The sequence below is a fragment of the Pygocentrus nattereri genome, chromosome 1, assembly GCF_015220715.1.
Source record: "Pygocentrus nattereri isolate fPygNat1 chromosome 1, fPygNat1.pri, whole genome shotgun sequence".
Taxonomy (NCBI): domain Eukaryota; kingdom Metazoa; phylum Chordata; class Actinopteri; order Characiformes; family Serrasalmidae; genus Pygocentrus; species Pygocentrus nattereri.
In genome coordinates, this window is record NC_051211.1 from 14465205 (window position 1) to 14487785 (window position 22581).

Here is a 22581-nt window from a genome sequence, read left to right on the forward strand (position 1 = left end):
AAACTGCTGGACAAACTTATTGGACTTACAACTGATGGAGCAGCGGCTATGTGCGGTAAAAGAAGTGGACTAGTGCGGTGATGCGAGTGAAGATGCAGGAGGAGAATTGCACTGGTGAGTTAACAGCATATCACTGCATCATACACCAGGAAGCACTATGTGGCAAAGTCCTGAAGATGGACCAATGAGCGCTGTAACGCAAACCGTGAACTTTATCCGAAGTAAAGGTTTAAATCACCGGCAATGTCAGTCCTTTATGCGGGAGATAGATTCAGAGTTTGCCGACATCCCTTATCATACAGAGCTGCGTTGACTAAGTCGGGGGAAAGTTCTCAACAGAGTTTTTGAGCTCATCAACGGAATCTGTCAGTTCATGGACAGTAAAGGAAAAGACTCCAGCGTTTTGCGGGATGAAAAGTGGAAATGTGAGTTGGCGTTTCTGGCTGACATAACAGCTCATCTCATTGCGTTAAAGCTCCAGCTCCAGGGACGCGACCGCATGATCACTGACATGTATGACGCAGTGAAGGCGTTTCAAGTGAAGCTGCTTTTATGGGAGAAACAAAAGCACCAGAGCAACTTGCCTCACTTTCCCTGTTGCCAAGTAATGCTGAACCAAGTCGGCACAACGTTGTTGATAAATACTTTGGTGACTTTGAAAAACAAAAAAAAGAATTTTGAGTTGTTCGTAATCCATTTGCCGTCGACGTGGAAACTGCACCTGTGCAGATTCAGATGGAGCTGATTGAGCTGCAGTGTAATGAGACACTAAAGGCAAAGTGCGACCCTGCAGGGCCCACAGAGCTTATTCACTCCAGTCCCGCAGCAGCGCCCCAGCTCCGCCTACACGCGGCTCGAACCTTGTGCATGTTTGGTGGCACGTATCTGTGTGAGAAGCTGTTCTCAGTGATGAAGACAAACAAAACAGCACACAGGAGTCGTCTCACTGATGAGCACCTGCAGTCCATCCTGAGAGTCTCCACAACACGGGACCTCACGCCAAACATAAACGAACTTGTTACCAAAAAAAGATGCCCAAGCATCCAGCTCTGATAAAATGGCACAAGAGCAAAGAAAACTGAATGCTTTGATTCGTTATTTGTTGTTGCTGAAAAGCATAAAATGTATTTATATTTCCAGGTTTTGTTTTGTTTTGCAGCATGTTCATATTTCTAACTTGTATAATTTTGAGAGGATATATTTTTATGGAGAGCAAGAAATGTATGTTATTTAAAGTTTAAGTTTATTTTTTATTCCAGAATAACATTCCTGTCTATTTTTATTCATATTTATGTTCAAAAAACATTTAGTTTTAGTGTGTTCAATAAATGTTTATTCTGTTCGGCCTGCAAACTAAAGTGTGTTTTGGCCCCCTGTGCAATTGAGTTTGACACCCCTGTTTTAAAGGAATCATCTGATTAGACCAGATGTAGTTGATAGGTAAGACATGTTTGGTTTGCAAATTTTGCGTCCGTAGTTTAGCACTGGACCTACAAGGCTAACGCAGCTAACAAGCACAAGGTCAGTAGTTGCAAGAACCTCTTGCGTATATACGTTCCCAGAACTCTCCCTCTGCTCAAACCACATCCAAGTGTTCACTGAGGTTGCTCAAACCTTTAAGAGTATTTAGAGGACAGCACGACTTGTGAACCATAAAAATGAACTTTTTAAAAATAATAAGAAATAATGAATGTGTTTTAAAAATATCAACAATTGCTTAAAAAAGAGCTTTTTAAAGCATCGCATGACAACCATTGTGCTGAAGTGAAACACCATTGCCATGTTCATCACATGATAGTAATTAAGCATGTTAATATGTAAAGCAGAACTGTTGTAATTTATTACATGAAAGCAGGAGGAAGAAGTGGAAAACAGATGGAAGTAAATACTGGGTAGGTAAAAGTTGGAGGAAGAATAAGACAACAAGCACAAATGAATATGAAGTTGATGAAAGCAGTAGAAAGAAGAAGAAGAAGGCAGCAATTGAAGATGATTACGAGGTGTGTGATCCATTAGAACGTGTGTATTATTATTAATACTGGCTTCCTGGTAGAGCGCGGGGTAATGCAGTGCTGTTTAGCCATACAGAGGCAGCTGTGCATTGAGCTGACACACCTTTTTTTCCTTTTTTCGTGTAGAATGTTGGCCCAGACGACACATACACAGCTCTTAATATTAAGACCTCAGATGATGTCTATGAAGCTCTAACAGTAAGATCCCCACTTCAAAACCCAGTCCAAAGAGAATGACATGAACAACTGAAAATGTAAATGCAAAGTAAGTTAGTCTTTTATCTGTTTTCCTTTCTGTTGTTCTTTCTCACTGTTAGACTCAGAGCAGTGCTCCTTATGATGTGACGCAGGTGTAGGTCTTCAGAGCAACCTCTTCTGTCTCCAGTAAGTGATTTCATTTGGATTTGATGCTTCATCAGCTTGTCAGTGTTTACACAGGGTTAGTAGTGGGCAGTAAATCAGTTCAGCTCTGTTCAGTTTTGTCATAACCATTACTAATATATAAATATGCACAGATGACTTTTGGGGATGTTAGCCTAATCTAACCAATTACAGGGATTCCTCGTAGCAACTGAGAAACTGCCTAATGACTAAATTACTATAATATTTTCCAAATTCCAGCAGTTTCCGATGGTTTGATTTTCTCATTCCATCTTAAATGGTGCAGCAGTTACACTTAGATGTCTGTACAGGTGCCAGAATGTGCTGTTCTATTTAAGGTGGGACAGAAAATCTGAACAAAGAGCCACCAGATAAGAAGCCAACTTAGGCCTTGTATAAATTCAGATGTGAAATATTGTTTTGCTCAATAGAATTATTTCAGATAAACTTCAAAATGTTCCTTATTAAAAAGTGAAGAAACATTCTTGAGTAATAATAACCTACAAAAAAGGATTACATAAACATCTAACATGTTTTTGTCATAAAATACATGTGCACTATAGCACATGCTGAAATTGTCCATATTTTGTCCTGTAAATTGTCCTGAAATATTGCCCACTACTACACATAGTTATACTGTACTTCACCACAAAGTTTCTGTGAGCACAAACAGGTGACAAATTAAGAGAAATACTTGAGTGGAGAAACATAATAGGTGTAGAAGCTGTAATGCATGATACTATAAAGCTGTAATGCTCTGTGACATGTACGAAAACGCTAAGCATTGCAATTGGGTTGGAAATTGTGAACAGAGGTTCACATTCAGTGACTGTGATGCTCAAATTAGTGCAATATGTAAGAAACACCACAAGAGCAAGTGTTCCTTAGGTGACTGAGAATGTCGATGCAAGATGTCCTTAAGCTGTCAGCAAGAACAGCTCATCCAGGGCTATTACAGAGAGGGATATTACAGTGGGGTTGCAGTGTTAAACACCTCATTACAAAGACAAATGCACATTAGAGAGCCTTGTGGTGAATTTCAGATGAGTACAAGTGTGGAGTACACGACATGGCAGAAGGGAGCACAAGTTTACATCAATAAAAAAGTTATTCTGACCACCATTATCCTATGGCATCTTGATGAGAGTGGTCTCTTCTACCATGACAGTGCCCTTGTTCACAGAGCACAAGGGGTCCCTGAATAGTTTGAGTATGAAAATGATGGAAATCTTATGCTCGGGCCTTTGCAATCGCCAGATCTCAGCCCAACTGAACATTTAAGTGAGATTTTGGACTAACGTGTTAGATACTACATGTCAGTGCTCTCCACCACAATAATTAAAACACAACTGGGAATAAATTATGGAAAAATGGAGTTTTATCCCTTCAGTTCAGTGCCAGAGACTTGCAAAGTCACACTGAAGCTGTTCTGGTGGCTTATGGTAGCTTAATAACAGACTAAGAAATGTTCTGTTGTGTTTTTCTTTAATTTGTCATCTGTCTGTGTGTCCATTGATATAATAGGATATGTCAATATGCTGACAGTGAGTGTTTCTGTCTGAGTGTTTAGCACTATTACCTGTGTGTGTTCTTGCCTTAGACTTGGTGGAGTCATGATCAGAACCATCACGACGGATACAAAAATTGAAGAATGAGACATTAATTGCTTAAAATACAGTGTTTCTTATAAAGTTTGCCTATTTTCTTTTCTTTTTTGCCTAGTTCCACATTTACCTGCTAAAGCTTTACTGCAAACAGCCTATTTGACTTGTGTGGCAAACCAATATATTACCTTATAAAGTGCTTGCTATATCATTAAGTGTGTACTTTATTCAAGTATTGTTAAAATTGAATATTTGCACATCTGTTATATTTCCAAAACTATTTACTTTTACTCCTTTCTATTGAATGTCCCTGTTACAAGGTTCTCAGGCCCTGGGATTTTTCAATGCTGTGTTTAACTGTATGACAGACTCAGATCTGTTAGTGCCAAGTTACTTTAATGTTAAGAAGTAAAAAAGACTCTTAATATGATCTGTTAAAATATGTTCTTTTTACTTTTATATGCTTAAGATTATAATATATATATATATATATATATATATATATATATATATATATATATATATTTTTTTTTTTTTTTTTTTTTTTTTTTTTTTCTTTAAGTTTCTGCTTTTATATTTCCACTTTCAGAAGCTCAGAGTTTGATACGTTACCTATACTTTCACTTAAGTATAGTTCTGTACTTAATCTACCATTGAATAAATGAGCTTGCTGGTCCAAAACTAGCATTTATGATTATTTTTCATGTTATAAAATAGTTGGTAGCTCATTATTGCATAACTCTCTCTCATCAAAATGTTTTTTTTTTGTTCTTTTTGTGTTTTGTGTTTTCTTTCATCAGTGTTTTCTCATTATAACATCAAGAATGCATTATGGAAAAACTTAATACAACTATTGGGAACATGCCTTCCCTACAGTGATAAAGACATACCACCCTTGATGTATAACAATAAAGAAATCTATTGATGTATCACTGATGTAAATTCTAATACATACAGATGTTATATTCAGCTTCTTACTAGTAATGTTGTATATCTGGCTAAGAGTAACTTCTAAGAGTACACTTTGGAGATGTGTGCACTTTATTAGAAACACTGCCTCATACTTCCACTCACTGAGCAGTTTCTGAGGTCCACCTACTTCATATGTTGCTTGTGTCGTATACTGGATACAGTACAGTATACAATAATATATACAAATGCACTTTACACTACACGGTATGCTATTTTAAACACGGCCACACAACTGGTAGAGAGGAGAATCACCACTTTGCAATGTCTTTCAGCTTTCTCAAAGGCTAGAGGGCGCTCCGGAGCGAGCCCAAAAGGAATGGGTTACGATGGAGCATTTGAGCAAAATTACAGTTTATAAAAACATTTTAACGTGAAAGAATACTATCATTTCCTGGAACCCAGAAGAGCATAAACCATTTTAACCCCGCTGTTATATTTTATTTATTTTATATATTAAAACTCCTGTTATAAGAGTTTTAAACGGCGCCCCATGTATGTCCATGACGTCAGTGAGCGCGAACAGCCAATGAGCTGCACCCCTCGCCAATCAATCATCACGCTCTTAGAAGACATATCAGTTTATTTACATGGTTGATGGTGTGTTGTCACTGGTGAGTCAGTGCTAATTTATTTCATTCTTTCTAATTTATTTCTTTCTTCCTCCAACCTAACCAATCAAACAGCTCAGCTTTTGACATACTACTGGCACTATACAACAAACTACCCCAGGTAATGTTTCTGAAAGTATCGATGATTTTATCAGTGGTGGTTTTATTTTGGTGAAATTCTCATTAAAAAGCAAAACTACCTAAATCTTCCAAAGACATAGCTTGAACGACATGCCAAGGGATCCAAATGTCTGCTAAAGAAAAAGAAAAACCCTCGCTACTGTCGCCTGTGTTGTAGAACCTGTGTATGGACTCTTGAACTCCTCTTCAATCACGTTTTTGCCTGTCTCCTGTTTTCGTATTACAACCCACTGTTTAAGATCTGCATGCGTCTGTGTTCTGCGGCCACGTCACACACAGCTGGATTATGGTGCATTCCCATAATGGGCCCTGAGGACCCTAATCCTAGTCATCATTAATGATACAAATGTTGAAGCTCTCTGAAAGGATGGCTATATATTCTTGTTACATTCTAGTGTGCCTAATTGACCTGTTGGTAAACTGTGTGTTACAATATTGTTTATAAACAGTGCCCTGGATCATTTTATTCTGATCACAGTGACAGTGAGAGTGAAATGTCACATATACATTACACTAAATAAAAAAAAAATATTCTTCACTTTTAAATAAAGGTTTCTAAGCCCGAATATAAATGTTGATATACTCAAAGTACTCTGTGAATTTGATTATATGTAATCTAGTTATCTAGTAATCTAGTAATCTAGTTATCAACCTGGTGACCAGGATAGATGATCATAAGATGATTTTACTTAAGTACATAGTTGTGTGTAAAATAAAGCTGCACTATAGGATTTACTAAAATTAAATGAAGTAGTGTTATTGAGTCAGGAGGGAAAAAACACAAACTAAAACATAGTGTGTAAAACCTAAATGAATAATAATGTCAAAGTCAGAGGTGTTAGTTCAGAATTTGCTGGAGGTTTTTCAGACCATGTCACACATCTTTACATATTAACATCACAGGCATAGACTCATAAAGAAGGCCCAGCTCGATGTTCAGGTCTCAAATGCAAAATCAACATTAAAGTGTTCGAGATATTATTACAATAGTAAATCATTCACATATGCCCTCAAAAGACTCGTCCTTCACCAAGTTTTGACCAAGTTCTCTTTGAATACTTTTTCAATGACCTTGCTTTTATCAGATCCTTATACTTTGGAGAAAGGAGATCCGAAGCTTTTTCACCATTTTCACCAGAGAGGTCTCCCAAGTCTTGCATAGTGTAGCTTTAATGAGAGACAATGTCCCGTCAAACCATGCAAGGTGCAAAATGCAGGGGCCCTGGGGGGGGGGGTACTCTAATTAACCTCTTGGCCCCTGAATGTCACAAAATCTAAATTCTGGGGGGTCCCTGAAAATAAACTTATGAGATTATATTGTCTATTAAGGCAAAATAAGCACTCAAATACAAATTTATGGAAAGGTCAATGTTTAGCCTCCTTCAACCACAGACCTTTTTAATGGTGCTGTAGCATACAGGTTCACTCAGTTGCTTTCTCATGCTTGGGATACCTCAGAATAACTTTATAACATGCCACAGCATATTTGTGTGGTGGAAAGAGTATTTCATGTGTGGGCGGCCACATTACCAAACCAGAAACATTGTGTTGCCATTAAAGCTAGCATCACTGGCACTATGGTGACTGATTTAGCAGATAGGAACACTGGAGTAGCCAAGCACCATGGGACTCCCCAAATACCTGGGAAACCATGTAAAATTATTGGTGCATATATAAAAATTTGCCTGCTGTGAAATTTTCCTTTACAGACATTTTTCTCTGGCAGTTCAATGAAACATTGCTTAAAGAAGTCAAAGGAGAGAAAGTATACATGAGCGTAATTTAAGAGTCGGTATCCAGGGTATTTATTTCTTCACTCACACTTATTAACTGCCCTTACCTCTGCAGGACTGATTCTCCAACAGCATTACGCTCTACCTATAGTAAGTTACACGAGCCACTTTTGTTTATTGTTATTTTGCTATAATGTGCGCTTGTGTATGTTTGTTTAGGGTGAAAATGGGAATTTGGGAGTGTTGGGGTGTCCACAATATGTTTATTTTTTTACTTTGCACATTATTCTTGGGCTTACTAAAACATTCTTAACTGAATTACTTCACAGGTTAAGTAATAATGCAAAACGTTTTTTCCCAATACGAATATCATGGCATTGTGCATTTTGTTTCAGCACAAAGGTTTAGTGCCTAGTTCCTGTTTACTCCCTTGTCATAGCTTAGCATAGAATAACGTAGCCTATGCTTTTGTTTGTTTACTAGGCCTCTCCTGTTTTTATTTATGTGTGTTATATTGGGATATTTACCTGTGTTCTGTTTTAGCTCTATGTTCATACAAACTTTCTGCACTAGTGATCATCTCTGCTCTAGTCTGAATCATTATAGAAGGCCAAAATATGAATTCCTAGTTGTAATGTTAGCTCTCTACTTTGCTTCTGCATTCACAGGGTAACAGCGAAAAAATTATAATAATTGGGCCCCAAAAACTACAACTAAATACTATAAACTACACACTTTGTAGTTGTTTTAGTTGTTTTAGATGTTTTATTCAATCCCTAAGGTCTTTTGGGAACAACAAGAAGTTATTAATAGATAAATGAAATAATGTGATTTTATATTTACAAGTTTTCTTTTCACATCATCTGCCTTGAAATTTGCTCATCACTGTCTAAGGATGAGTTTTCTTGGACAATAATTTTACAATAACTTCATTCTTGATGTTATATATTTCTCTCAGTCAGTTCAGAATCATCATCACTGTTCATCATTCTGTAGATATTTCAAAATTCTTCATTCTCCCAGCTTCCTTTAAATGATCTGCTGCTGTGAAGTTGCACAGGACTAACACATTACAATAATTTTATGCATTTATATTTCCAGACTTTTGAACAGTGAACATGTTGAACAGTGATGGCTCTGACCAGCCAAAATCAATTAATTACAGAGCTTTGCTTTAACAACCAAGAGAAACGACAGACATTAAGAGCAGCTGCACTGAAGTCTTGGTCCGTGCACCTTATGTTCATTTGATTTTCATTTTAAAATCCAGCATTGAAAACAAGGAAATGGGTCAATTCTTGGCAGAAAAGGCTCATAAAGAGCGATCCGTTAGCAGAGAAGGTTGTCGCCGTTTTATTGTAGACCCATAACCCAACTAACTGAACCCATACCAGGAATGGTATAAAAGCCAGATTTGTCACTCATTTATTTTCTCGCTAAAACATATTATTACATTTAATCATGTAGCTTGTGCAGTCACAGAAATGAAACTAAACCTCACTCAATCTTTACTTCTGGTTTTGCATCCGTTTGAATTCAAGTACAACCTCAGTTCCAATGAAGTTGGGACATTGTATAAACATAAATAAAAAACAGAATACGATGACTTTCAAATCCTTTTCAACGTAAACTCACCGGCCGCTTTATTAGATGCACCTTGGTACTAAAAGGTTGGACCCCCTTTTGCCTTCAGAACTGCCTTAATTCTTCGTGGCACACTTTCAACAAGGTGTTGGAAACATTCCTCAGAGATTTTGGTCGGTTATTTGAGTTCCTGTTGCCTTTCTATCATCTCCAACCAGTCTGCCCATTCTCCTCTGACCTCTACAAGGCATTTTCGTCCACACAACTGACCGCTCACTGGATATTTTCTCTTTTTCTGACCATTCTCTGTAAACCCTAGAGATGGGTCTGTGTGAAAATCCCAGTAGATCAGCAGTTTCTGAAATGCTCAGACCAGCCTGTCTGGTACCAACAACCATGGCATGTTCAAAGTCACTTGAATCACCTTTCTTCCACATTCTGATGCTCGGTCTGCACTTCAGCAAGTTGTCTTGACCACCTCTACATGCCTCAATACATTGAGCTGCGGCCATGTGATTGGCTGATTAGCTATTTGTGTTAACAAGCAACTGAAACTGTTTTTTGCAAATAATAAAATACTTTCCCAGTCTTTTGTTGCCCCTGTCCCAACCTCTTTGAAACATGGATGTCACTGGTGTTACCGATCCTCATTGGTGTTATAAGAAAGGAAACACCAGTGACATATTTGATAAAAAATGCATTTTACAAAATGACTGCTACAGAGCATCAAACCACACGTTGTCAGTCATGGAATGTCCACTAAAATACGTAATTTAATCCTTTTGTATTCTAGATTCCCACAATGACCTAAGAATAACACAAAACAGACACACACACACACACACACACACACACACACACTGTAGAGTAACACAACAACGGCATTAACAACAGTAAATTACAACAACATCCCTTTTTATGGGGGAGGGGAGGGGGGTGGAAAAGCCCACTCAATGCACCTCTAAAGCTCTTTTCCAAAAACCAGATTTACTGCAGCAGCAACAGTGTCATAAGACTACTATAAACACATGACAGTCCAAGTGTGGAGCAACAACCTCATAGTTGCTGAAAAAGTCAAATATGAGGTGATATTTTGGATCAGTGAAATATGACCTCTTATTCCATTCCTGTTTGTTTCTTATTTGATTTTATGTTCAGTTTGTGAAACTGTAAAATGAAGCTGCTTCTGGATTTCTCCACTGCCAACAACAGAAGCAAAAATGACAACTGACCCATTTTCAATACTGTGTTTTGAAATGGAAATCAAATGAGCAGAAGGACCAGTTTTAGATATTTAATACAATTTCAAATCACTAAGTCAGCTTACAGACTTGATAATGCTATGAAGACTTTTTCTTTATCTTATTATTTACATTAATTATTCGTTTAAAAATGACATTCGTGTAAATAATGAATTAATAATGCACTGACACATTTATAAACATATTAATGATTAATGAATGTGTGAAACACTTCCTTCTTATTCAACAGGAACCATTACCCCTTCACCACATGGGGTCATCCCATACAAGGCAGAAGGTGAGTTCATTTGAATACACAGTGCAGGTTCAATACATTCATATTACCATTATTTTATACATTTGTTCTTTCAGTCTTTTGACCAGTGTCTCTGTCTCTGGCCATCCAAAATCAATTAATTATAGAGTTTTGCTTTAAAAACCAAGAGAATCAACAGACTTAGACATTTTATACAATTTCAAATCACTAAGCCAGCTTGCAAACTTGATAATGCTACGAATGCTTCTTCTTCTTCTTGTTATTTATATTATTCAGTAATTAATACATTGCATTATTAATTAAATTAATTAATTAATAATGCATCGATATATTTATAAACATGGTAATGATCAATTAATGTAAAAACATCTTCCTTCTTATTCATCAGCAATTTCTGACCATTCAACACCTGATACCAGCCCAAGTAGAAAAATAGGTAAGTTCATTTCAATACACAGTGCAGGTGTAACAGAAGTAACCAGTGAATCTCTTTTGTAGGTTTTAATGTTGTGAGGATGTGTTAAGGAACGTTACTGGCTCCAGTGTCTAAACCAAGTTTTGTTTTGTTGTGTATGTATGTGTATATATACAGGGCCATAACTAGGATCAGAATTTTAGTGTGGTCCATTTTGCAAAAATGTGACCTACATCTCATAGTGAATAAAATAACTGCCAAATTTGAGAATTACACCAACTGTAAGTTTCTCCTTTAGTTCTTTTTAACAAAAGTATTACTCCTTTTTACCTGGTAACTGGTATGCACCTTTTCCTTTCATTGGTCCCTGATTTGACTCCTATCCAGTTGAAGTGTATTTATAATAATAATTTTACTAGTTCTTTTATTTTTATTTTCAGCTGAAAATGCATTTATATAAACCTACACTAAATCAAGTGGTAGTTTTAAATTTATTTTATTTAATATACCCCTCATCTCTTTCTCTCTCTCTCCCTCTGTCTGTCTGTCTCTCTCTCTCCCTGCTTCCCTCTTTTGCATCTTTGTCCTTACTGTAAAAGCACACAATAAACATGTTATAAAAGGCTGTCTGTATCAAACCCCACCTAACAGGAAAGGCAGCTAATGTACCTGCTGATTTCTTAATAATGTCAGTTATATGAAATACCATCAATATGCTGGTTATCAGTGAATGTTCTCTTGTCAGCTGTAGTATGTTATGTGTAGGTAATAAAATACAACTATATTAGCTACATCTATATTAGTGATTAGATGAGAGAATTTCTCGTCTCATCACTGATATAGCTAATATAGTTAATTATGGAGCTGTAATGCCGGGGAGCAAGGAGGCGGATGCATACGCTGAGATAAGCGACTTTTTTATGGACAAATCCAGGGTCATGTTCAAAACGGTCCAGGTTCATATAGCCGACATGAAGAGCAGGAGGGACAGACATGACAAAAATGAACACAGAACTCTAAACAGCATAAACATAAAACAACAAGCACAATCAAACAGAACAGTGACCAGCAAAAACAAAGGGCAAACACGGGGCTTATAAAACACAGGGATAATGAGGGACAGGTGGAAAACAGGTGGCAACAATCAGAAGAATACAGTGTGTGTCTGAAGTTCCCAAAGAACACCTCTGATGTCAGTTACCCTGACAGTACATCACTGCAGTGCTGAGAATGAATCTTCACTCAAATATGATTTGGTCAACAGTGGTCCTATGGTCAGAACCTGGGGTAGAGGGGGCTGATAAATTGTGTATGACAACTGATGGGCCACAGACTGTAACTGAATACCTATAGAGTTAAGTGAAAGTGCAGGGCAAAACGAAATGCTGTATGTATATGTTTATTCATCTTTAATCCAAACTCTGTGAGCCCTTGCACCCACGTGCCTTGTCCCTACTGCACTATTGACTATGACCAAGCACCAGAGCATTCCAATGGCTGAATGTTTCACATGAGCTGAAATACTTCACTTTGTCTCAGCTCCACTGGAAATAAATAAACGCTTGCTCTCTGCTGCCATCTCTCTTCCACTGTCAGCTCACATGTAAACCATGTGTAAATTCTTAATGTATTACGTACTTTAGTGATTATGCATTGCGTTATCACTATACCTCATAATGTTCTCATCCTTCTCATACAGAGTCAATAGATAAATTTGTATATAATTTTTTTGTTGTTGTTGACCAAGTGTGCTGACCTAGATTTACCATATGCCCACTTTTTTAGGACTACTCAGCTACACATAAGTGACATATTTCCAATTTGTATCACTGAAGTACAACCTCTAATTTGATTGTAGACACTGTTGCCTTTCATGAGAGGTCAGTTTCTGATCCCAGAGTGACTGAATTAAAATATTGACTGGATATTTTTGGATGGTGGACCACTCAAATCCTATGTATAAAAAAAACAAAAAAAAGAGCATCACCACTGTGCTTTAGAAACTCTTACCAGTACCACACACTTCAGTGTCAGTGATATGCTGAAAATAGTCCACCACCCTTCCTGTCATCAGTGGTCCGAAGTCCTATATTGTACACCTATGTAGTGGATCTGTTAGGTAGGGGGGCCTTAGCAATGGTCCTTTAAGTAAAAGTGTAAAGTTGGTATATCTAGAAAAAAAGTTCAAATCATATCTTTCTGTAAGAAAAGCTCTGCGTTTCAAGTGAATTCCAAAAAGAAAGCATCAAAGTAATATTTCTGTCACATGGTGTTTATATGTACAATACATGTTTATATGTTACTATGCAGTGATGATCTTGCTTTTTTAGTGTTTTGCTAAACAGACAAACACGGTGAAATGCATTAAGGTGAGTTTTCATTTTACTTGCTCTTGATCTTGTCAAGCATTACAGAAAAAAAAATTGCTGTGATATTAGCAAAGAGAGCCATCTAAGCATTGGCCTCATCAGGAGATTGTGAGTTCGATCCCTGGTGCTGCTACACCCGTCCGTAACCGGGAGTCCAAGAGAGCACAATTGACTAAAGTAGAGGTCAATAGTCAGACGAATTCTTGGCTAGATATTTTTGGATCATGGTCCATTCACAGCATAGCAGTGATCTTAATTTGATTGAAGAAAAAAAAACACAAAATTTCTGTACCTCATAAACTCATACCAGCACCACCCCATACATGATGACATCACCTCTTTGACAGTCATCTCAAGAGGTTCCCCAGGTTGACACAGCTCAACTACCTTGCTCTTGCCTGTTTACACCCAACTCTTAGCCTTAGTGCACTGCCAAAATTCCAATCTCTCACATACCAATGCCTTACATTTATTAAGTGGGATGCACAGCCTCTTTGTGTTTAGCCTTCTGTCAACTTCACTTCACTCTTCTACCCATTCACCCATTCCTCCCCCCTTCATTCCCTCTCTCCACCATATTCTCTCCCTCATTCCTTTCACCCCATCCTAACCCTCTTTCTCTCTTTTCCCCATCTGTGTCATCTTCTGTATACATCCTGCCCTCTCTTTCTCCCTCCTTTCATCCCACCCCTTTATTCCCATCTACTCCCTCTGTTTTCATCCCTTATTTGTCCTCCTTCCCATGCTTCTCTCTCCCTTCATCCACCTTTTTACTCTCTTTCCTCCACTTCCTGCTCCTCCATCATTCACCCCCCTCCCCTCCATCCTACCACCTCATTTCCAGTTTCCTCTCCTCAGATACACCCACCAACCCAATCCCCACCCTCTCTTTTACTTCATCACTGTTCTATTGCCAGCGTTTGGCCCTCTCTGCCTCCTGCACCACTTCTAGACACTCCTGCACCAATGGAGCCTATAAGTCATACTTTACGTTTCTTTTCTTGACCCCACCCTTCAGCTACCTCATAATCAATGCTACTGCTCCTGAACCCTGCACTGTACCACCTGCCACTGGCTTATTCTCCACACATCTCTGGCTCACACTTGTGGGTCCTCTAAGGGCAGACAAGTCCTCTCACTCTGCTACAATATGGCTCCGTCATTCCCTACCTATCAATGCTTGACTGCTCGTGACCCCTCCAGTCCCTCCCCACCTGCAACTATGGAGCCTCTAAGCTTGGACTTTATTCTCCCCACTTCTCTGCCCTGTTTGCAGCCCCCCCTAAAAATCCAGTTACCAATGCCTACCTCTCAATGTCTCTTCTGGACTATGCCTCCAGATCCAGAACCAAACCATATTAATCCTGGTGCACCACAACTACCTCAGACTCCAAAATGCTCCATCATCTGACCAACCCCAAAAGAGGGGACCTAGAACTCTGGAGGAACTGAAGTGATTCTCTGTTTAGAAGTGGTTTCAGTGTTTTTTTTGTTTTTTTTTTTACCGATTTCATTAAAATTACAGGAGAAGCTTCATTGCTGTGATGTTGGCAAAGAGAGGTTGTACTAAAGTACTAAATGCAGGGGTGGTGATCATTATGACAGATGGTTTTGTTAAAAATCATAAGGTTTTTTGCCAAGTTTACTTCAATTAAAGGTTATATTTCTCTCATACTGTCAGAGTGAATTTTTTTTAATGAATTTTTTTTTACCAAGGGCGTCAGTAACGGGGCTGACTGTCTTTTGCTTTTTGCAGATAGCCCAAAAATGGTCTTGGTGTCTAGCAGACCCTCTGGTGGAATATTGGAGGGAACATGTGTGATTCTGACCTGCAGCAGTGAAGCAAACCCACCTGTGGAGAGCTACACCTGGTTTAAAAGATCAGGAACTGAAGATATACAAATAGGCAACGAGCAGAGTTACAGCATCAAGCATACTGTCTTTGCAGAAAGTTACGAATATAAGTGCAGGGCATCCAACCGGCACGGATCTGCATTCTCAGAGTACATGCATCTTAATATCTTATGTAAGTAAGGGACCATTTGTGTCTACTGACACACAATTGATGCACATTTTGGACATAACACTTCTCTTTCACTCTCACTCAGTGCTAGGGTCAGCAGATAAAAATTATGATGTACTTCTAAAGTTCCCACAGAAAATCTCTGTCATAGTGACCCTGACAGTAGTCAATGATGTATTTGTACTGACTCTCACAGGTTTTTGGTAAAGTAAGAAAGTATAAATGTGATATAAATGTGATATAAATGTGGACTGGCAAATGGATAATAGTAAGTATGTTGTGGTTGCAGTGTGAAACCACAAGAAAAATCTTTTTTGGGATTAGTGGGCAGGTAATCAATATCGCTGGATAGTCTAGCAACTCCAGCACCAGCACCAGTTCTTTGGCAGGTGAAACATTGTAAGATTTGTCTTTTTTTTTTTTTTTTGTGCAGATAGCCCCAAAAGTGTCTTGGTGTCTAGCAGACCATCTGGTGGAATACATGAGGGCGATTCAGTGACTCTGACCTGCAGCAGTGATGCAAACCCACCTGTGTTGATCTATACCTGGTTGAAGAGATCAGGAACTGAAGATATACAAATAGGCACTGATCAGAATTACAGCATCAGAAGTATCAGCCCAGAGGACAGTAACAAATACAAGTACAAATACAATGGATCTGCATTCTCAGAGTACACAACACTTGATATTTTATGTAAGTAAGCATTTTATATCTACTGGAACAAAATATTCTGTGTACATTTTGCACAAAAAATCTTCTGCTGGGGAGTAAAGCCAAGGGCCTGGACGGGAGACTACAGTCCCAATCCCATTTCTTCTTTTTACCCCTACCCCTTGTTTTTGAGTGTCACCCTACGAAATGGGACAACCCTCAAATAAAAAAAAAACAACATTAACAGGCTACTGTTAGGCAACCCAGCCCGTCTTCAGTGATACCAGAGAAAGGAAAAGTTCAGCAACATCGCTGCTGGGCTTCAGTTACATTTAGGGCATCATAAGCTTTCAAAGAGGGGATATAAGACAATGTATTATTGCCCACCACTAATTCTTTGGTGATACGAAGCTGAAATTAACTATTCACCAGCTTCTTCTTCGAATTGTCCCATTCCACCTTAAATGGTGCAGCAGTTACATTCTTGCGCTTCAGGTGTCAATATTGCAGGACTATTTAAGGTGGAATGGGAAAGTTAAATACATTTGTGGGTTTCTTTGGTCACTTTTGCAGCCATCTTGCTGTTTTTTCTTTTTTTCTTATAATACTCAGTTTGGAGGGCCATGTAGCCCTAACACTTCGCCCTACCCCTCTATCTCAACAAAAATTGGGACACCCTATCCCTAGACCTGAGCACGCAAAACAGAGCACTAAGGACTAAGCGGTAGGGGCAAGGGGTGAAATGGGATTGGGCCTAGGAAGGGAGCCATCAGTAATGGAGCCCAATGACACATATGGTCTACAGATTATAATTATATTATATATTATTATATTTAATTATATTATGGGTGGCACGGTGGCGTGGTGGGTAGTGGTGTCGCCTCACACCTGGGTTCGATTCCTCGGCCGGGTGATCTGGGTCCTCTCTGTGTGGGGTTTGCATGTTCTCCCCGTGTCTGCGTTGGTTTCCTCCGGGTTCTCCGGTTTCCTGCCACAGTCCAAAGACATGCAGTCAGGCCAATTGGACATGCTACATTGCCCCTAGGTGTGAGTGTGTGAGTGTGTGAGTGACTGTCTGTGTCTGTGTCTGTCTGTCTGCCCTGCGATGGACTGGCGACCTGTCCAGGGTGTATCCTGCCTTCCGCCCGAAGACTGCTGGGATAGGCTCCAGCACCCCCCCCGCGACTCTGACGGAGAAGCGGCTTAGAAAATGGATGGATGGATGGATGGATGGATGAATAATTATATTATTATATATAATAGATTAAAGAACCACTATAAGCTGCCAGAACAGCTTCACTGCAACTTGGCATAGATTCTACAAATGGCTGGTGCAGTACTGGTGAGATAGAATACCATTCGTCCAAAATATATTTCTTCAGCTAAGTTTTTGATGATGGTGGGGGACAGCACTGAACAAGTTGGTTCTACTGTCCCATAGATCTTGGATTGTGTTGAGATCTGGTGACGGTTAAGGCCAAAGCATTTGATCTACCTAGTTACTCATCATACCATTTAGTGACTACTTGTGCCCTTTGAATGGGGGCATTATCATTCTGGAAGAGACCACTCTAAACTGAATAGAAATATTTTATAGGATAATGTTGATCAGTCAGAATATCTTGGTACTGATAACTTGGTCCCTCTAAGGCAGGAGTGCCCAATCCTTGCCTTGGAACTCAACCATCCTAGAGAATTCAGATCCAACACACCTAGCTCTAATATTGAGTTACCCCTATAAACCTTCATTACCTGGATCAGATGTCTTAGATTAGGATTGGAACTAAACTCTGTAGGGTGGTAGATCTCCAAGACCATGATTTTGCACCTCTGCTGTAAAGGGATGAAGTGGACCCAAACTATGCCAGCAAAATTCTCCTCACAGCATAACACCATACACCTTCACTGTAGAGTTCAGGTATTCAAGTCGGTACAGCACACATACACTCTCCTACTTGTGGATAGTATGGTGAAGGATGACTCATGAAGTAGGTAGACTTCAGATAGGAAGTGTGTATGTCTATCTTTAAACAAGTTGCCTGAATGTAGCATTAATATCAGTTTTGACCTAATTAACCTGTTATTATGAAGTACACTGCGTACTCATGTCATAGTATGAGTGTTCCACCAAATTTACCATTTTAATACTGCTAGTGATTATTAATCTGGTGGTCATTTAAGACATTGTGAAGTCACATAAATGTGGACTGACAAATGGACAACAATAAGTGTATTGTGGTTGCAGTGTGCCTTTGTTTTTCCTAAGGTAAAAAACAATATTTTTAGTGGGCAGGCAACTGTGATTGCTGGGTAAGCCACCCACTAAATTCTATGGTTAGAATTCTGTGGTTTATGACTTTTTGTTGCTGTTTAATTTTTTTTTTTTTGCAGACGGCCCAAAGACTGTCTTGGTGTCTAGCAGACCATCTGGTGGAATACGTGAGGGTCATTCAGTGACTCTGACTTGCAGCAGTGAAGCAAACCCACCTGTGAAGAGCTATACCTGGTTTAAGAGATCAGAAAGAAAAGATTTACAAATAGCCTACAGTCAGAATTACAGCATTGAACAAATCAGCATTGAAGACAGTTACAAATACAAGTGTAGGGCATCCAACCAGCATGGATCTGCGTTCTCAGAGTACACACCACTTGATATTCTATGTAAGTAAAGGACTATTTATAGTCCTTTGGCACGCAATATTTTTTATACATTATGTATTTAAGAGTTCCCTTTAACTCTGATTGAGTTCTAGGACCAGTAGCTCAAAATGAGATATTGTACTTATAGACTTGCCAAAGAAGACGTCAGTGTCTGTGACCCTGACATGCAAGGCTCACGCTAACCCACCTGTGATGGACTACACCTGGTATAAAGAAGGTGAAAGTGAACCTGTGGCATATGGGCAGACCTACAGCATCACCAGTATCACTAAAGAGGACATTGCACCATTCTACTGCAAGGCTGGCAACAGAATTGGCCATGACTATGCACGTCCTGTACCAGTCACATGTATAGGTGAGCAGCGTTAGCTACTCAATTACATGACTCTGTTTTCTGGTTTAAAGACCTTTATTTCAGGTATTTTTAACCCTCTCACTCAGGTAAAGCACAGGTTGCAGCTGCTGGCATCGGTGGATTCTGTGGAGGGCTCGCTACAGCTGTTCTCTTCACCATTCTGTGGATAAGGTGATGCTCACAATTACAATCAAACTCTGTATCCAACATTTAGGGTCAGCTTTCCGAATCCAATTAAGCCTAAGCCTAGACTAAAATCCTTTCTAGTGCTGATTCAGCATTGGTACAGCAGTTTAGCTCAAGACTAGGTTTAATCCATGCTTGTGAAACCGGCCTAGAGTGGTTACATTAGCAAATAGCACAAGGAACGGTCTGACATAAACCAGATGTAGTGGAGCAGCCAAGACATGTTTTGTTGCCAAATTTTGCTTCTTTACTTTAGCACTTTAGTCTCAGTGGTCCAGTGCTCAAGTAAACACTACAAGTCAATAGTCACCCAAACCTTTTCCATAAATACATTCCCAAAGCTTCTCTCAACCTTCTCTTACATCCACATCCAATCTTCATTAAGGTTGCTCAGACTGGTCAGTGCGGTTTAGAGGGCAGTACGACTTGCTGTGAACCATGAAAATGAACTTTACTATGTAGCTGAACACAAATATTTTAGTCAATATGTGTTGTGACATCTCTTCATATGCATGCATGTTATGCAAGCACATGGACATTAGACTGTATTCAAGCTTGTTGTTGTTTCTATTTATTAACATAATATCTTAGCTTACAGAATTCAAGATAAGCAGTTGTTTTTGTAAAAAAAAGGAAATTGTAAATGTCATTTTTAAAATAGCATTTAAGAAATGTCAACAACCTGCTTAAAAAAGTATAAGAAACATCATGCTGAACTAAAACAATATCAACATATTTATCAATTGCTATAATAATAATTAAGCATGACAATACGCAATGTAGAGCTGTTGTCATTTATTACCTGAAAGCAGGAGGAAGAAGTGGAAAACAGATGGAAGGAAATACTGGGTAGATAAAAGCTGGAGGAAGAATAAGACAACAAGCAGAAATGAATATGAAGTTGGTGAAAGCAGGAGAAAGAAGAAGAAGAAGAAGAAGGCAGTAATTGAAGATGATTATGAGGTGTGTGATCCATTAGAACATGTGCATCATTATTCATCATGGCCTCCAGGTAGAGTGCAGAGCCATGCAGTGCTGTTTAGGCATACAGTTGCAGAGAGAGGCAGCTGTGCACGGAGCTGACAAATTCCTTTTTTCTTCTTCATATAGAATGTTGGCCCAGATCCCGAAGACGACACATACACAGCTCTTAATCTTAAGACCAAGATCTCAGATGATATCTATGAATCTCTAACAGTAAGATCCTCACTTCAAAAATTCACCCAGACACTCAGGGCCAAAGAGAGTTACAAACATGAACAAATGAAAATGTAACTGCAAAATCATTTTTAATCTGTTGTTCTTTCTTGTTGTTAGACTGAGACCTTTCCCCCTTATGCCACAACACAGGTGTAGGTCTTCAGAGCAACATCTTCTGATGCCAGTAAGTGTTTTCACTGGGACTTTATCTTCATGTTTCACCAGTTACAAGCATTGGTCAGTGTTACATAAAGTTAGTAGTGGGCAGTATATCAGTTCAGTTCTTCCCCAGGTACGAGTTTTGCCATAACCATTATGTCAGTATGCCATAAATATGCACAGATAATGCAACATCCATCCATCCATCCATTTTCTAAGCCGCTTCTCCGTCAGGGTCGCGGGGGGGTTCTGGAGCCCATCCCAGCAGTCTTCAGGCGGAAGGCAGGATACACCCTGGACAGGTCGCCAGTCCATCGCAGGGCAGACAGACACAGACAGTCACTCACACACACACCTAGGGGCAATTTAGCATGTCCAATTGGCCTGACTGCATGTCTTTGGACTGTGGGAGGAAACTGGAGAACCCGGAGGAAACCCACGCAGACACAGGGAGAACATGCAAACTCCATGCAACATACAAATATTGCAAATGTCACTAATGTTAGCTATGGATGTTTCAGTTATGTTTAAACTGAAAATGAAAGCACAGCAGCCCCTCTGTCTTCCCCTGCTTTCTTGTCTTTTGCATCTAAAGTAGTCCACTATGTTTTCTGAGGCAGTAGACACAAAAGATTGGCCTGTCTTTAGAGGTTAGCATTAGCATTAACATGGACACCAGAGCGATTAATAGGCATCTATTTGCTCTTGCAGCATCTAAGAAGCTGCCTAACTTGTTCCGCTGCACCAGATGAGGCCATACATGGGGCTTTGTTTAATCACTGTAATTGCCTTAAATTATTGTAATTATAGTCAAGGCCTTGTTTAATGACTGTAATTACAGTGAATGTATATAATAATTTTCCCATTCAAACAGTGTCTGATGGTCAGTGACATGAGTTTAAGGGAAGCACATATGAGACAAATGACCTGAAATTAGCTTCTTATTTGAATTTGTCACTCCACCTTAAATCATGCAGCAGTTACATTTAGGTGCCTGTACAAGTGGAACAGAGGTGGAACAGAATATCCAAACAAAAAGCTGCTGTATAAGAAGTTAACTTCAGCCTTTTCGAAATTCACACCTGGTTTACTATTTTGCACAATACACATATATCAGATTTAATTTAGTTGCTAAAATTGTTTCTTGCTAAAAAGTGAAGGAACATTCTAGAGTAATAAGCCACTGTTGACTTATAAAAAGGGGCATATACAATGTATTTGGAAAGTCTTCAGACCCTTTCTTCAGTCCTCATGCTAAAATTAAAAATTTCTGGTTTTCCTCCCATCAATCTGAACTCAATACCCCATAATGAGTAAATGCAAATTCATTTAAAAAAAAAGAAAAAGTAAAATTTCATTACAAGTGTGCAAACCTTGTGGAATCATACCCAAGAAGACTGGAGGCTGTAATCACTGCCAAAGGTGCTTCAACTAAGTACCGAGTAAAGCGTCTGAACGGTTATGTCAGTGCAATATTTTACAATGTTAGGGAAAAACTTTTTTTTATTTTATCACAAGGCTGCAACATAAAATGTGAAAAAGAGAAAGGGTTTGAAGAATTTATGAAAGAATTGCATGTCTACCACAAAACATGCCAAAGTTACATAGTGCTCTCCACCACAAACATCAAAACACCAACAGAGGGAGCAACTTTATCTTTCCAGTACAGCTCCAGAGACTTGTAGAATCTATGCCAAACTGTTGTGGTGTCCTAATATTATCCTATTTATGATCTGTCTGTATGTCCATTCGTGTGATAGAATATGTCAATGTGCTGACAGTGAGTGTTTCTGTCCAAGTGTTTAGCCCTATTATCTGTGTGTTTTCTTGCTTTAGACTCTGTGGACTCATCTCCATCAGAACCCTCACAGTGGATACAAAACACATAACAGACTCAACCTACAGAGAGTGAATAACAGAAAAAACAGGATGAGCTGTTAATGCCTGTGCTTTAATTAACACTTATAACTTGGTGTTTCTTATAAAGCATGTATGTTCTACATTTACC

General features: G+C 38.9%; 1 long non-coding RNA gene across 1 annotated transcript; it reads left to right on the forward strand.

Moving 5' to 3' along the window:
• Nucleotides 1-1786: 1786 nt before the first annotated feature.
• On the forward strand, nt 1787-4403 carry LOC108411792. The gene is made up of 4 exons (XR_001856593.2): nt 1787-2000; nt 2139-2210; nt 2330-2396; nt 3994-4403. It is a non-coding gene; the product is annotated as an uncharacterized LOC108411792 (long non-coding RNA).
• The last annotated feature ends 18178 nt before the right edge of the window (nt 4404-22581 follow it).